Here is a 15,909-nt window from a genome sequence, read left to right as displayed (position 1 = left end):
GTGCATGTATCTTTTCAAATTAGAGTTCTCTCTGGTTATATGCCCAGGAGTAGGATTGCTGGATCATAGGGTAAGTCTATTTTTAGGAATCTTTAAAACTGATCCATATTTGTGCAGTCCTGAGTTGGGCCTCCTAGTCAATTCCGTGATGGCAAAGGATACAAAATTCACAGCCAAGTGCTTCTCACGTGGCTATCGTATACTTTTAAAGCTATAATTATTTCAGAAATGACTACTTCTTTTTCAAATGCATTGTTAGAGGTTCAACTCAGAGTATTCCAGATGCAAGACAACGAACAATCATTATAAGAGACCTCACACACAGTATCTGCTCAATAAATATTTAATGAGTGGGCGAATTTATAAGCAGTAAAGAAAGGGAAAATGTCCATCCAGTTAGTTGTTTCAGTCAGTTCTCAATGACTATTGTGATTCATTACCTATAACTTCAAATGCAGAAATGCCAGTGATTTGGGTTTTCATACTTAACTATTAAAGAATTTCTCTACCTTTCTATTTTAGACAAGCCCATGCTTAGATGTCGGTCTTCTTAAAAGCATTTTTCAGACATCTGTGCAAATATATATATATATGTTTGAAGCTTTGTATCTTCCCACGAATACAAGGGAGAGTATGGGTTTTGGAATCAGACAAATCTGGGCTCAAATGACAGCTCTGTTAATAGTGTAACTGAGAGCTTGATCAGATAACTGAATCTCCCAGAGTCTTGGTAGTCTCAGCTGTGAAAGGAAGGAAGGGAGGGAGGGAGGGGGAGAGAGAGAGAGGGAAAGAAAGAAAGAAAGAAAGAAAGAAAGAAAGAAAGAAAGAAAGAAAGAAAGAAAGAAAGAAAGAAAGAAAGGAAGGAAGGAAGGAAGGAAGGAAGGAAGGAAGGAAGGAAGGAAGGAAGGAAGGAAGAAAGAAAGAAAGAAAGAAAGAAAGAAAGAAAGAAAGAAAGAAAGAAAGGAGAAAAGAAAGAAAGAAAGGAAAGAAAGAAAAGAAAAGGAGAGAAAGGAAGGAAAGAAAAGGAGAGAAAGGAAGGAAAGAGGACAGGAGAAACGAAGGAGAGAAAGGGGGAGGGAGAAAGAGAGAAATTGGAAGAAGGAGGTAGGAAGGAGGAAAGAAACACCATTGGTTGGTGTTGGAGGAAGCACGGGTTAGAGACAATGTAAGACTATCTAGTGTGGTGGATACTCAGAAATTGGTAATTATCAATATCACCATCATCATCAGTGACCACTGGTTGATTGTCATCCATGAAATAACCACATCTTTTTCTGAAAAGATACAATTGCTTTTTGTCTCCGGTCACCACCCATGTTACCTCCTCTGTTGCATTTATTGTGAGGATGCTCTGAATGACATTGGCGACTGGTAAATTAGTGTCTGCCTCTAAGGGATGGATTTCTTCCTGGCTCCTTCATCACGTCACTCACTTACTTCTGAGCAACGGCTCAAGGACTCTCCATTGTCCTCCGTAAGAACCCCACCTTCCCAGCGGTGGCTTTGGGAGGGGCGGGGAGTGGGCGAACATGCAAGTCATAACCTCACAGGGCATTGTGAGGTTTAAAAATAATCCTTGAAAAACACGGCTCCTAGGTCTTCATAAAGAGCATCAATGAATAGTATTATTAAATGAGGTAGTCAGTGTGTTTTCCATCAAGTGCGGGCCACTGCGGCTGGTAACACCAAGAACTGCCACGGGGAGTGATGAGGTTTCATTCCTGAAACAAGGAATGAAACCCCAGAGCAGGGCAAGTACCTAAGAGATACCCGGAAGAGGAGGACCTTCCAGGACAAGGTGAGAGGAGAAAGAATCCGCACCTGCCCGGGGCAAGTGCTAAGATGATGCTCTTCACCTCCTGGTCCTTCTCTCCAACTGCTTCACAAAAAGCAGCTCTCATTTTGATCTCCCTGCCCCCACAGAATTATCTTCTTGTTTACATGTTTATGCTGAGCTAGACTCTAGTAAAATGATGACAGTCATCACTGCAAAATCTACAGCTTGTACTCAGCAAAGCCACATAACTCAGGTCCTTATGAAGACCATGCAGAACTGTGTCAGGTGTTGTTGGACAAGGGAATCTGGGTGGCATGGCCATTACCTGATGGTTCGTGTCAACGTTTCAGTGCCCAGAATATATGTTCTTTACTCTGGGTCCCTCCAGAAGATGACACTGAGATAAAAATCCAAGGGCAAGCAGTTTGTTTGGGAGCTGTAACCAGGATACACTGACAGAGGAGCAGGGGATAAACACAGGAAAGGGAAGTACAGAGAGTGTGTTATTACATCAGCTTCCACTGGGGGCCCCTGGAGCTTAATCCCACTGGGGAAACTCTAGGAGCCAGTACAGAACACCCTCCGAGGGACAGGGGAGCTGGGGTATTTATACACCAACTCCAGGTAGTTAATAGTTCATACAACTCAATAACAACAACAACAAAAAAAAACCCAGTCCAAAAATGGGCAGAAGGCCTAAACAAACATTTCTCCAATGAAGACATACAAATGACCAACAGGCACATGAAGAGATGCTCAATATCGCTAATTATCAGAAAAATGCAAATCCCTACAATGAGGTATCACCTCACACCAGTCAGAATGGCCCTCATTCAAAAGTCCACAAATGATAAATGCTGGAGATTCTGTGGAGCAAAGGGAACCCTCCTACACTGCTGGTGGGAATGCAGTTCAGTGCAGCCGTTGTGGAAAACAGTGTGGAGGGTGCACCCTGGCTCCTGCTAAAGAGTGAGCACACACTTTTTTCTCTGTGTGTCCTGCTCTGCTCAGCATTGTCAGGGCCCGGGGCCAACCCTGCAGAGGTTCCCAGAGCTCCTCAGAGATGGCATTTTCTCATCATAGGGAAGCAGCTTCCATCATGGAAGAAATCTTCTGAAAGATTTTGACACCACACTCTTAAATATTTCTTTTTAATCTTCTGAATCGAAATCTAAATCCCAGTGCCCGGGGAAGTATACACTAGGTACCAACAAAGAACTGACGGACACGTCGCTCCCTTTCTTATTACAGTGGACTGAGCAGAGATCGTGCCTGTAGAAACCAAGTACCAAAAGTTCAAATTCTGGCCCCAAAACGCATCCCGTTCCCCTGGCTGGCGTGTCACATGCTCTGACCCCCACGTGACTCAGTCTCCCCAGATGCACGTCATCACATTCCCTCGGGTCCTCATCGCCCCAGCTTCCACCCTTGGAAGCTCTTGGACCCTTTGGGAGCTGTGCCTCTGGCTACCATCCAGGGAGCGATCATTTCCTAAACAGTGCTCGTGATCCCAGAGAGTTCATGGGAGCCTCCCAAAATAGGTTCCTTTCTTCCCAGGTCTCGCTTCTGTCTGGGGGACCTGAAAGACATAACACTTTAAGATCTATTTCCTCTCTGAGAAGAGAAAATGAGTGATTTATTGAAATGACAAGCATTGTCTTGTTGCTTGCAGGAACAAGGGGAAAAAAAATCTCTTTCTGGCTACAATGAACTACGTGGCCCGGGGCTTTGGCTTCCCATTAAGTCTGAAATAAGGGAAAATTCAGAGCTCACATAAAGAATCCTTTCTTCTCTGGTTTGTACTACCTGTCTCTTGTGTGGGGAAACTCAATACGACCACGAAGAAGCAAGGACTCAAGTGAGCCATTGGAACTGATGGAGAGTCTGGACCCATCCCAAAGCTGATGGACCGTCTTTGTTCAGGTGAGGCGCTGAGCCCGGGTACAGGTGGTACCAGAAAGGCAAGATCACCCCGCAAAACTTAGTCTTAAGAGGAGTGCCACTGACTAGTCATTGATGGCAGAATTCTTAGACCCCTCAAGTACACACACACACAGACACAGACACAGACACACACACACACACACACACACACACACACACAGAGATAGAGACAGAGAGAGAATGATCTCCTTTAAAACTCCTCAGATTTGATTCCAAGCTAGAAGAGACATTTTGGTTGGGGAGAAAGCTGGTAGCTAAATCATCACACTGTTTGGGACTTTCAGCACTTTGAAAAAAAAAAAATGAGACTGCAGAGGACAATTTTTTTCTTTGCCGTGTTTCAGTTCTTTATTTTTTTTTTCCTCCCCCATAACTCAAATGACGTTGCCCTTGTACAAGGTCAAACTTTTTAGGCATTTTGTTTTCATGTCAGATTGTTAAGGAGAAATTAAAAATTCTAGATTTTGTGGCGGTCCTGTATTTTAAGGAAACACAGATCGAATCCCACATGCTTTTGAAACGAACATTGGTAGAAAAAAATAAATGAGTTATGACTTGGGCCATAAAACATCAGGTTGGGAAAAAAAGATTTCCCTTGTGAACATAAAGTTCATTACTGACCAAAGATCCCCACATAAGTGGTTTAAAAGTTTCCCACTGGGGCTGAAATAGTAAGTCGTGCAAAGATGCACAGAAAAACTGGATATTTGTTTTTCATCCTAAAATATGTTCTCTTTGCCACTTTTGACCTTAAATGGAGTTTCTACCCTTTCTGATTCGCTGTTTCTCTCGTGTTCACTGTAGGAATGTGCTAGATGGATCACACGTAACTGTGATTTTTGTCTTCAACATCCGGGTGCTCTAATAGTTCTTGTATTGAGTATTCACACACTTCGTACCCTTTCTGCCAGTATCCCGATGTCTTAAATACAGTCTCTTTAAGTATAGTTGCTTTGTTTGTTTGTTTGTCTACCCTTTCGAAGCACCATCAGGCAGTTCAGACTGCAGTGCAGTGAGGGCATCATTTTTCTCAGATTAGATACAGTTAGCATCGATAGAATCTCAGATTCTTAGAGAGTAAGTTTCTCCCCCTCGGACACCACAAGTTTACCTGTCAGTGAGACTGTCATCAGTCTGTCCCTGGGGCCCTGAGCCAGACATGGACAGAGTAGCGCTGCTGTTCACTGATCTATCCCATCACCCATGTGAGGCACTCAACAAACACCTGTGCAAAGGATCCGAGAGGAGCCTCTGCTGACTTCAGGGCTTCAGCGGTTGGGGACGGTTGCTTGTGTTCCGCATGTTTTTCCTCCTCTTGGTCTAACCATCAAAGGGGCTTCTGACAGCTCTTCCGTGACCCGGTTGAGTGTCTCCTCCCCACCTGGTTGATTACCTCCTGCTGCTTGTTTGTTCTCAAAAGGAGGGAGGAGGCTATTTTTCATCCTCCTCTCCTCTTTCTCTTCTTTTTCCACTTCTTCTCTTCCTCTTGATTTTTCTAGGAGAAAGAACTTGATAGACAGACAGATGAAGGCTAGCTAGATCATTCAGGAATAGTCCCGATGGCCAATAGTCCCGGGGCTTTGGCACTGCTGGTTGTGATACCCTGGAGGTCAGCTGGGAACCAGGTGGCCCCATTGTTGTCAGACCCTTGTCGGCAGGTTCACAGACCCCTTAGATTCTTAGACCCACCCCAGGGAATTTTGGTTCAGAAATTCTCTGATGGAGCTTGGGAGCTGCATTTAAAAAAAAAAGATTCCTGGGGGATTCTGGTTCACAATCAGAATCCCCCACACATTGGATGTGACAATGTGAGCACCAGAAAGAGTTTTATCAAATATAATCCTAGCCCTTTCCCTGCGTAATGGGAGGAGTGCCCACTGCCCGGCTTCACGTAATGATACAGGATGCCTTTGAGAAACGCGGTTTAAACAACCTGCAAAAGTAAGGCTAAAATTCTAGCCTGGAAGTTGTCATTAGCTCAGATTCGAAACCACACACTTAATTGCCTGGAGAGGCTAGGCGGCTCCCTTAAGTGAGAGAAGCCAAGTGAGCGGAGATCTTGCTGAAATAAAGACCCCTGGCCCCATTCCAAGGGGGCAACCATCACTCAGCCACTGAAACCAGGTAGGAGTGTGGCCCAATGTTGATAAACCATCTAAATTTTAAAGAAGAAATCCAAATGTTTATATGAAATCGCTCAGCTTTCTGATGTTGGCAATTAATGCATCTTAAAAGAAAAAAAAAAAACCTGACTTGGTTTTGGATTCAGCCTGCAGCCTGATGGTTGCTACCTTCAGTTTAGGCTGCCTGTGTTGAATAAGTTATTCTGAAAATTACACTTCTTTGCTTTAATTGTAAACATTTATCAGGCGTTATACCAGTTAAGATGAAGTTCAGCTACTAGCAATATAAACCGAAAATGACAGTGGCTTAAAAATGATAGAGGTGTGTTTTTCTCTCACATAAAAATGTCCACGGGTACATGACCCAGCCATACAAAGGTGGTTACGCAGTTATCCTATCTTTCTGCACTTTCCATGTTTCCGCTCACTACTCTTAGCATCTGGCTTACACTTTCAAGGTTGATTCATGGTCACAAAATGGCTGCTGGTGCTTCAAACATCACATTCAAATTCTGAACAGAAAGACAAAGGATACGGGAAAAGGGAGAAGGGTGCTTGCCTCCCAGTTGAGTGAGACCCTTTTAAAAATCTTTCCTGGAAGTCCTATCCAAAAACACCAACTTGCACGTGGACCACTTTTATGTAGAAGGAAGGATGGGACACATAGTTTGTTAAATAACCGTGATGACATATTCAACACCGGTCTATTAGCACTCTCTCCCAAAAGTGTCTGTTAGGATCCTAACATTCTGGGAATGTCCAGAACTACCAGAAACTGGAAGATTCAAGGAACAAATTTTCCCCTAGAGTTTCCAGAAGAAGCATGACCCTGGCAACACTTTGATTTCAGCCCAGTGATACTAATTTCAGATTTCTGGCCTCCAGAACTGTGAGAAACTATATCTTTATTGTGTTATGCCACCAAGTTTGTGGTAATTTGTTATAGCAGCTATAAGAAACTCATACACCCATGAATTATTTGGCAGCACACTTCTAAGATTCCCAGTATACATCTGTTTTTTATTCTTTTTGTTCATTTCTACTTTAATTGCTTTTAATTAGAAAATCATTATTCATATGACATTTATCATTTGAAATGTACAGACAATTCCTTTGTGACCTGTGCATAGTAAATTTTTAATAAATACCCTCTATATACTTGAAAATAGCATATATTCTTCATTTGGGGTTTGTAGGATTGTCACTACATTTATTAGAACAAAGTTTTTATTGCCCTGTTCATATTTTCTATATTCTTATCAATTTGACGTCTGCTCAATAAATCATTTTTTATATACATTAAAACATTCCAGTGAGTTCTGGGAGATTAGTCAAGTTTTCTTTATAAATATACCAGTTTTTGCTTTTTGTATTTTGAGGCTGTGTTGTTAGAAGCATACAATTTTATTACTTCTGTATTTTCTCTCCCTAACCCCCTGAGGCCCTGGTTCCATTGTCCCATACCATGAGTTTAGCCACTGAGTGAAGGTGAATTGACTCAGATCCTGGTCAAAAGGCTACACCTTTACCATGTCTTTCTTCTCTAGTCTTATAGATTTGTAGCATTGAATCCTACCCAGGCCCAGACATTGGCCTGGCCTCTACTTCCTTTTTTTTTTTTTTTCTTTTTTGCATGTAGTAATGCTGTCCAGGCCAAAAACTCCTGGCCAACATTGCTTTTTTCTGAGCCTGAAGCACTTTGTGTTATTTTTCCATTTGTGATCTTTAGATATATTTCTGTGGTTTTTGAGCCTCACCTATGACTTTTTCTCACCCATTATTCTGCTACATGTTTGGAGGAATGCCTAGAGCCTTCTTGCCTGGAGGAAGGCATTGTTTAAACTAGGATGAGTAGGGTGTTCAGTTATTTGCCACTAAATGACGTAACGTTATTCTCTCCATTTTACAGATGAGAAAACTGAGCCAGAGAAGCTAAATGACCATAACAAAGCTACACAGCTCACAAGCAAAGGATCCAGAAATTCAGTTTAAGTCAACTGGCTGCAAAACCCAAGTTCTGTTGCTTTTAAAGAACATTTCTGGTAGGGGAGGGTAATAGCTCAGTGGCAGAGCATGTGCTTAGCATGCAGGAGCTCCTGGGCTAAATCCTCGACTGGAGAAAAAAAAAATTCTGGAATCTTAAAAAGGACAGACTTTTCCCCACAATTGGCCCACTGCAACTTTGCCCCATCCTCCGCCAGCCCATTCTGCCTCCTCCCTCCCTACGCCCATGATTCCAGCTTGTTTCATTGATGGCAACACCAACGCCAGATTGAACCAACATTGCCGTCTTGGGGTTTCCCGCTAATTCTTACCTTCCTGGCTTTGTCTGGTTGACATGCTAGCTGTGTGCTGCCGGGGAGAGGACACAGGCTCACTTCACGCTGACCACCTATCCATAAAACGGACTCCGGCAAGCAGAGTGGGTTTCTTGAAAATCAGCCCTTCTGCAGTATTTGACCTTCCTCTTCCAAAATGTGACTGTATACCCCTCATCGTCAGAGAAAATGAACACTCTCGCCTGCCTTGTTCTCCATCATTACTTTCCTCTCAGCCTCAACATTCTGCTGATTACAGTCATTTCAAAGGAATACATTTCCATTTTCTGATCCTTTTGTTTAATGTAACTGTCCCAAAATTTATACTGGGCAATGCTCTTTCTTTCGCTTCCTCTTTTTTCTTTCTCCCTCCTATTGGGCTAGATAAGAAACTGCTGGGGTATTTTTTCGCCCTTCTCTATTGGTAAGATGATATTTACCATATTGGCTGAATGAGCCAGAATGGAAGTATTCCACACCTTAAGAAATCTTCTCGTTTTCAGAGCATGCAGTCAGCAGATATGAACACAAATGAAGTTCAAATTAAATCAGCTCCAGGAACGTGCTTTCCAGTGCGTCTGTAAATGAAAGAACACATCAGAGCAATTGAACACTGAAACTGGTTTCTCAGAGAGCCTTCCATGAAGCCCTTGTTTAATGGAATGTTCTCCAATTAACGGCTCCAGGAGCGTATCAGACACCCCTCAAGCACAGTTTCAGATTCTCTCGACCTCTGCTGTCTCTCAAGCTATGGTGTGATTGCTCCTGTGCAGGCACTGACCCATTTCCTGCAGGTGCCGATGCTGCATTTGCACAAAGGCAGGGGATGTGGTGAGGACCTGCTAGGCACTGAGACTTGCAGAGGCTGCACAGGTGGGGAAGGGAAACTTTGACTCATGGTGATGGAAGCCAGTGGAGAACTGTTGCCCCCTCGTCCTCCCCAGTAGAAAGACCCCAGATCCATTTCCTCCAGCTCTTTGAGCTGTCTCATGGGATCGGGCCACCAACAGCCTCAGAGGTAGCCAGATCCAGTACCCACTTGACACCGCTTTTCATCTGTCTGTGATGCGCCCTGTCCTTCGCTCTGTGTCCCTGGATAATCATCCCCAGTGGAAAGCTTGCAGTTAAGCCTTGTCTTAAGTCCTGCTTTCTGGAAAACCCAGACAAAGAGTTCAAAACCATACTCACCTGGGAAATGCCATGCATTGCATCCCATTTCTGAAAAGCCACGACGTGCATCAGCTTCTTAAAGGTTCTGAGAAATCTCACATGTAAACAAGCAAAGAAACAAAAACAGAACAAAACAAAGCCAAAAAGGATGCTCACTGCTTAGCTTTGCTATACCAAATTTTCAAAACCGTGAATCTCATGTAGAAAATAACTCTTCAAGACTCGGTGCAAGAAACTTGCCCTGGGAAACACAAATACGGAGTGCATTGTGTTTATACTGAGGATTCAGGGCTATTTCTGAGAGTTTATTTACAAGAGTACTGTAGTGGGTTGGACGGTGCCCCTCCTCCTCAAAAAGACAGTCTCACGTCCTAACTCCTGGAAACTGGGACTGGGATCTTCTTTAGAAAAAGGATCTTTGCTGAGGTAATTCAGCATCTGGATCTGGAGGGGAGAAAATCATCTTGGATTGGATGGGCTGGCCCTAAACCCAATGACAGGTGTGCCTGTGAGGGAGGAAAAAGAGAACTACACAGTCAGCGAGGGGAAGGCCATGTGAGCAGGGAAGCAGAGATCAAGGAACTCCTGGAACCATCAGAAGGGGAAGAACCAAGGAAAGATCCCCTTCAGAGTTAGTGGAGGGAGCACGACTCTGCCGACACCTTGATTCTGGTCTTCTGGCCCTTCCAACTGGGACAGAATAAATTTCTATTGTCTTAAGCCACCGAGTTGGTGGTAATTTGTGAGGACAGCCATGGGAAAGGTGTCATTGTGCTAGTGGAACAGGCACACGGAAGGGAACTTCCTGGTCACCTGGACACCTGCACTGGGAGTCGGCTAAGTACCCGGATGTTCTCCTAGGGGGCTCGCTCTTACACAGAGAGATTCTGAAGACCAAGCTCTTCCTGAGGGCAGAAGGGAGGGGAGGAGCAGGAAAGAGGCGCCAGCACCCGGGAGACTGGGCTCTGTCCGCCCAGCACATGAGCACAGGGCGCACAGCGGTTCTAAGTCCTGGCTCTTGGGTTTTCCACACTTGTGAAAGGCACAGAGGGGTCGCTAGATTCCCTTCCAGCTTCAGAGTTCTGGGATTGCTCAGAGGAATCCTTAAATAACAGGCTCTTCCAAAGCCCTTCAAATGGTTGTTAACATATAAAAGAAAGGAGGTAGGGGAGGGTACAGCTCAAGTGGTAGAGCGCATGCTCAGCATATACAAGGTCTTGGGTTCAATCCCCAGTGCCTCCTCTAAAGATAAATAAATGAGTCAACTTAATTATCTTCCCTGCCAAAAATAAATAAATAATTTTAAAAAAATACAAAAGAAAGGAGAGAGACAGGAGGGAGCAAGCACCTGCTCAACTTATCAGGAACACGCTTCGCATACAAAAATTGCTTCAAACTTAGGCTCTTCTAAGTAAAAATGCCCAGGCAAGGCTGTCTCCTCTTCTTTTCCACTTTGATCAACTTAAACTTGGGAGGATTATGAGGACTGCAGGTGCTCTTTAAAAATGGGGTAACAGTGGTTGAATCATCCTCAGAATATTCAGACTTCACCCATTAATTGCCTTCTAAAGTTTCACTTCCTTGACTTGCTTCAGAAAGATCGTAGGCAACAGCCTCCATTGCAAATTTCTTTGGAAGTATCGATTTCATGAAGCTTCTGCAAAGCTGGGACTCCTGGTACCTCCTTGGTCTTTTCTGGCTGGGCTCCTAAGAACTGCAAGTTCTTGGGGACATGGGACAATTCAAATTCTGGGATACAGAGGCTCACTCGTCATCAGCCTTCTTCTGGAAGTTTCCTTGTTTCTTTTTAGTGCTGTCTTTCAAACCTGTGATGAATGACTGTTTAAAGAAGTCAAGCTGAATGTTTTTTTTCTGAAGTTGAATTCTATTTTAAAAATTCACTAGGTTCATTTACTATTTTGAAGTTCCATGACAAATCAGAGGGCGTTATCTGCTTTTGAAAAGCAGTCTCTCTGGGGGCTCATCCCTTGTCTCAGAGTGAGCTGCACAAAGCAGGGTGCACCTGCACACCTGACCCACCTTTTCTGTCTGTTTCAAGGCTCCAGGATGCCTGACTTCTTGCCTCGGCCAACCTGTCAGAGGCACTCGATGGAGCTCTGCAGGGTGACCTCCAGGAAACAGCAACGAGATTCTTGAAAATGTGCCAAATGGAAAACACAGTGACAGCTCTGGATTCCTTCCAGAGCCCAGAAAAGAAGCACTGCAGATACAGTCATTTCTTCACAGGGACTTGAGAAAATAAAAAAAGAAGTTACTAATGTCTCTCAAATCTTTCCACAGGGTCAGAAGTAAACAGACTTAGAAAAGAGCACATATTTCATGTGGACGTTTTCACAGGACATTTGTAGGACGTTAGAATCATGGACTTGGTCGAGTGAAGAAAGCGCAGGACAAGAAACCAAGGGGCCTGAACTGTAGTCTTGATGGGGTCGCAACGCAAGTGACCCCTGGTTGCTGGGAGCCTTGACTCCTCCTTTACAGAAGTAGGGGGTGGGAGGTAACCCGCTTCTCCAGGCTCCTGTTAGGACAAAACGAAATTGACTGAAATATGTCTCTTGTAAAGATGCTGTCTGTTATACACGTGGAACATATCATTAGGAAAGGTAAAGGATATCCAGCCATTCTTGGATGGTTACATAATTCTCTACGAGGCAGGAAAGTGTCTTAGATGTCCAAATATTGATTTTCCTTTTTTTGAAGAAACAAGTTAATTGTGGGAGTCCTCACCTCATGAGATAGTCAAAGATGTCTGTGTGCTGTGACCCCCCCAGAGCACACAGTGACTGCAGGTTAACACTGGAATAATTGACAGTTAAGGGACCTGTGATGATCCCATAGGATCACATCCAAAGATTAGGTTATTCAACTTGGGTGACAGGACTAAAATGTATAATGTCAGAATACTCTCAGTCACTGGAATGTTACAAGCCTACAAATGCCATCATCTTCCCCTCACCCCTTATGTTCTTGAAAGAGCTGGACGAATTTTCCCACAGAAGTGTGCATAATTATGGAACTTTGTTTTTGCTCAAGAACTTGGCATGAAATAGACCATTAATATAGGCCATAAATAAAGACATCACAATTCCAAATCATTATACTTATTTAAACTAGGAACACTATATTCCAAGTGGTGGATCTTTTTTTTTTTAGAAGTAAAAAAAACCCCAAAACTTTTATTATTATTAAATGAAATACATAGGTTTTCTACATAGGAAAACCCCCAAGTAGCTACATCTATATTAGTACATTTAACAAACACCTATAGCAAGTTTAGTGGATGATAAATCAATTTAGAAAATCAAGTTATGCTTAATTTTTCATACCAGCCACCAACCGTTAGAAATACTTGGTGGACGCCATCTCTGCCAGGCTCACCAGCGGAGACCGAGCTTTCCCACATCTCAGTGTGAGTTTGATGTTCGTAGGTAGAGCTGCAGGTTTGAGGGTCAGAGACACTATAGGAGGGAGCTTTGCACATCCTTTGCCATCAGACTCCACTTAAATCCTGGCTTCTCTGTTTGCTACTTATGTGAATCTCGGTTTTCTCACCTCCTGTAAGATGGAGGTGACGATGTTGATTGTGACGACTCACAAGATAGCTAGTTGGCTCTAATAATACACTTGAAGGTGACCTATGACTAGGAAGTCTGTCACCTGGGTCAGAGAGAGCACGGGCTATAGCTGTATTACCTAGGTCTCAGCTCTGCCACTTATAAGAGCATCACCTTGAGACTCTCCAGCCTTCAGCATCTTCATCTGTCAAGTAGGGATGATAACACAGGATTGCGGTAACAATTAAATAATACTTTATGTAAAGCTTTTAAAAATACTGCCTGGCACATGGCAAGTACTAACTCTTACTGCATTTTCCTGTGTGCTCAGAAGAACGCTGTCTAAAAAAAGAAGGGATCTTAAAACACGATCCAGGCCAACCTCTCATTTCAGGGACGGAAACTAAGCTTAAAGTGCTTACTTTGGTCACGTAGCTGGATCACCCAGGGGCTCCTGGCTCCCAATTCAATATTTTTCCTCTATACTGCTTTACTTTGTGAATATAGTTCTGTATGAAGACTCTCCTATCCTCACTGGCTAGCTGGAAGAGTCATGAATCCCATAAAACTGTATTTTTTATAGATGAGAAAAATATAACTCAGAGGTTCAGAAGGTGGCTTAAAGTTGCATGGGTCTGAACCATCTGAAATGAACTGATATTCACTACGGTCACTGGAGCAACCATTAACTAGGGTATAACCTGAAGCTAGCCCCTGGATCCACTCCCTTCAAATTCAAAAGCGTGCTCTGTGGATCAGAACTACCCTGGAGCTTGGTAGAAATGCAGCATCTCAGGCCCTACCCCAGACCTGACTAAATCAGAGTCCACATTTGAAAGGTCTTTCTAGAAACAGTCCTTTTTTTTTTTTTGCTCATCTATAAAAGAGGCCAGAAAACAAATGAATGTCCCCTTCCAGCTCCCTACCAGCTCTAAAATGCTCTGAATTCTTTTCTCCTTACCTCTCTACTCCCAACAACCCCCCAATTTTAAAGAAATATTTGAAGGAGAAAAGAGGTTACAAAGGTCTCCTGAAGGTCAAGGTGAAGGGAAAACGGACTTGGATAAGGACAGGCATCATCAGAGATGCTGGGTTCTGGGTATCAAGAATTCTCTTTGCAGGGCTTTGTGTGAAGTTTGGGTCAAATGACTGATGGGGGCAGAGCCCTCCAACGGGAGTCGGGGAGACCCGAGTACTGGTCTCAGCTCTGTCACCAGAAGACCTGGGAAACTGTATGGTAGGAAAGCTTCAGTGACTGACCCAGTGCCCTTTTTTCTAAAATGAAAGAATTAGCTTTCTAAATATTTTTCATTTATAGTATTGGTCTGTGGGATCAGTGTTTTTAAATGACCCAATTATCTAACTTATCTGTGATTTACTGGTGGGAGTTTGTAGTAGATTCTTCAGCTCTAACCCAGGACTTTGGTTGCCTGAGTAATCTCTACTCAGTTAATTTCCACCGTCTTGTGTTTAATAATTGATTGAACACATTCACTTTGGGCCTGAACCTACTTAAAAGGGCTGTTTTTTCTCACGGGTCTGCTTCCAGATTTCCAAGCTTTTCCAGGCTGGGGGAGCACACGCAGGAGCCATCGGCCCTCCCACCCGCCCCGACCGGCCAGCTGCAAAAATGCCTGCGCAGGGACCCGCCCAAAGGCAACCAAAATGGTGAGATCAAGTAAATTCACCTTTAAGAGGCTCTCTACCTGCTTTCCTCTGGATTTAACCCCACTTTTCTGGGTCCCCAACGAATCGTGACTACAGAACATAAGACTTCGCTTCTCAGTCCTTCGGTTCAACCTTTGCACACAGAGCATCACGGAGCTCTTCGAGAGCATCGGGCCACGTAAAGCTTTTCCGTTCTCGTAAACACGCACGTTTCAGGAGGCGAAAGTTGACTTCGAAAGTGACAAGGAGCTACACAGAGCTTTTATTTGCCAAACACGTGCAAATCATCTTCCCGCCACAAAAGCGTTTAAAAACATCAGCAGCCTGAGCATCTCTGCCCACGGGGCGTTTCTTCCACGGACCTGGGCGGTAATTCACTGCCCTGGGGAGGACCCGCCCCTGGACCCCAGAAAAGTTGTGAATGTTTCCCGCCCTCCAGGCAACAATTTTCTAGAACTACCTGGGAGACGCACAGTCTCTTTCACTACCTGTATGGTACAGAACCATTTCTGTGAAGGGATTTTTATTTTAAATAGGTGAGCTCAGTCAGTAAACATAAGGACTAGTGGGGTGCCTCAAAATTAAGCAGTGAAGAAAGAACAGCCTTTGGATAATAAGATGCTGGATTTCCTTTTGTCTCTCTCTTTTCTCCTTTGGCGAACTAGGAGGTGAAAGAAGACAACAGCCTTTTTCCGAACCAGTTCTGCATGAGAATCATAGCTACGTGGGCTGGAAACAGACCCAGGAAGGCAGAGATGGCGTGGACTTCGTTTCCCTACGAAGGAAATAGAGAATTCCTCCTGCTCCCTCGCTAATCAAGACTCTGGGGAGGCTGTCATGAATTATCAAGAGAGAAGTAGGATTTATTTTTATTCATAAATGGGTCAAATTCAGAGGAGGTTGAGGCAGAGTGATGCGCCAGAAGCACGTCCAAGTTTTCCCAGGCACACTGCCCCCTATTTGACTAACACAATATTCTCAAAAGCAGACGAAGAAAACAGCACATGATTTTTCCTCCAGAAAGGGAAACCTAACCCGTATCATGATCGTGTTTTAATTAAAGCATATTTCAAGCGCATATTCAGCCGAGAAACGGATTCCTTGCCGCATTAACAACATTCTCCAGGTACCAAACAGGGTGTAAGAAGAATCGCCAAGTCACTGCTTGATCATTTCTCACTCTGGAGTTGCTTTCCCAGCACTGACAGTGTCTGATTCTACAGATAAGAAAGCTGAAAATGATCTTCAAGAATGAAAAGCTTTTATGGAGTTTTGTGCAACACTGTTGAACAATGGAAAAATGCAGCGGCCATAACTCGATATTCTTTTTTTTA

At 43.7% G+C, this 15,909-nt stretch overlaps 1 long non-coding RNA gene across 1 annotated transcript; it reads right to left on the bottom strand.

Annotated features, from left to right (window-relative positions):
• Positions 1–4,091: 4,091 nt before the first annotated feature.
• LOC140695798 (uncharacterized) lies at positions 4,092–10,098 on the bottom strand. Its single transcript, XR_012071615.1, has 3 exons — positions 9,351–10,098; positions 8,603–8,740; positions 4,092–5,229 (listed from the first exon to the last, which is right to left on the bottom strand). It is a non-coding gene; the product is annotated as an uncharacterized lncRNA (long non-coding RNA).
• Positions 10,099–15,909: the final 5,811 nt, after the last annotated feature.

Source organism: Vicugna pacos, chromosome 4 (genome assembly GCF_048564905.1).
Source record: "Vicugna pacos chromosome 4, VicPac4, whole genome shotgun sequence".
NCBI lineage: Eukaryota > Metazoa > Chordata > Mammalia > Artiodactyla > Camelidae > Vicugna > Vicugna pacos.
Note: the sequence above shows the minus strand (reverse complement) of the source record. Positions and strands in the feature narration are given on the sequence as shown.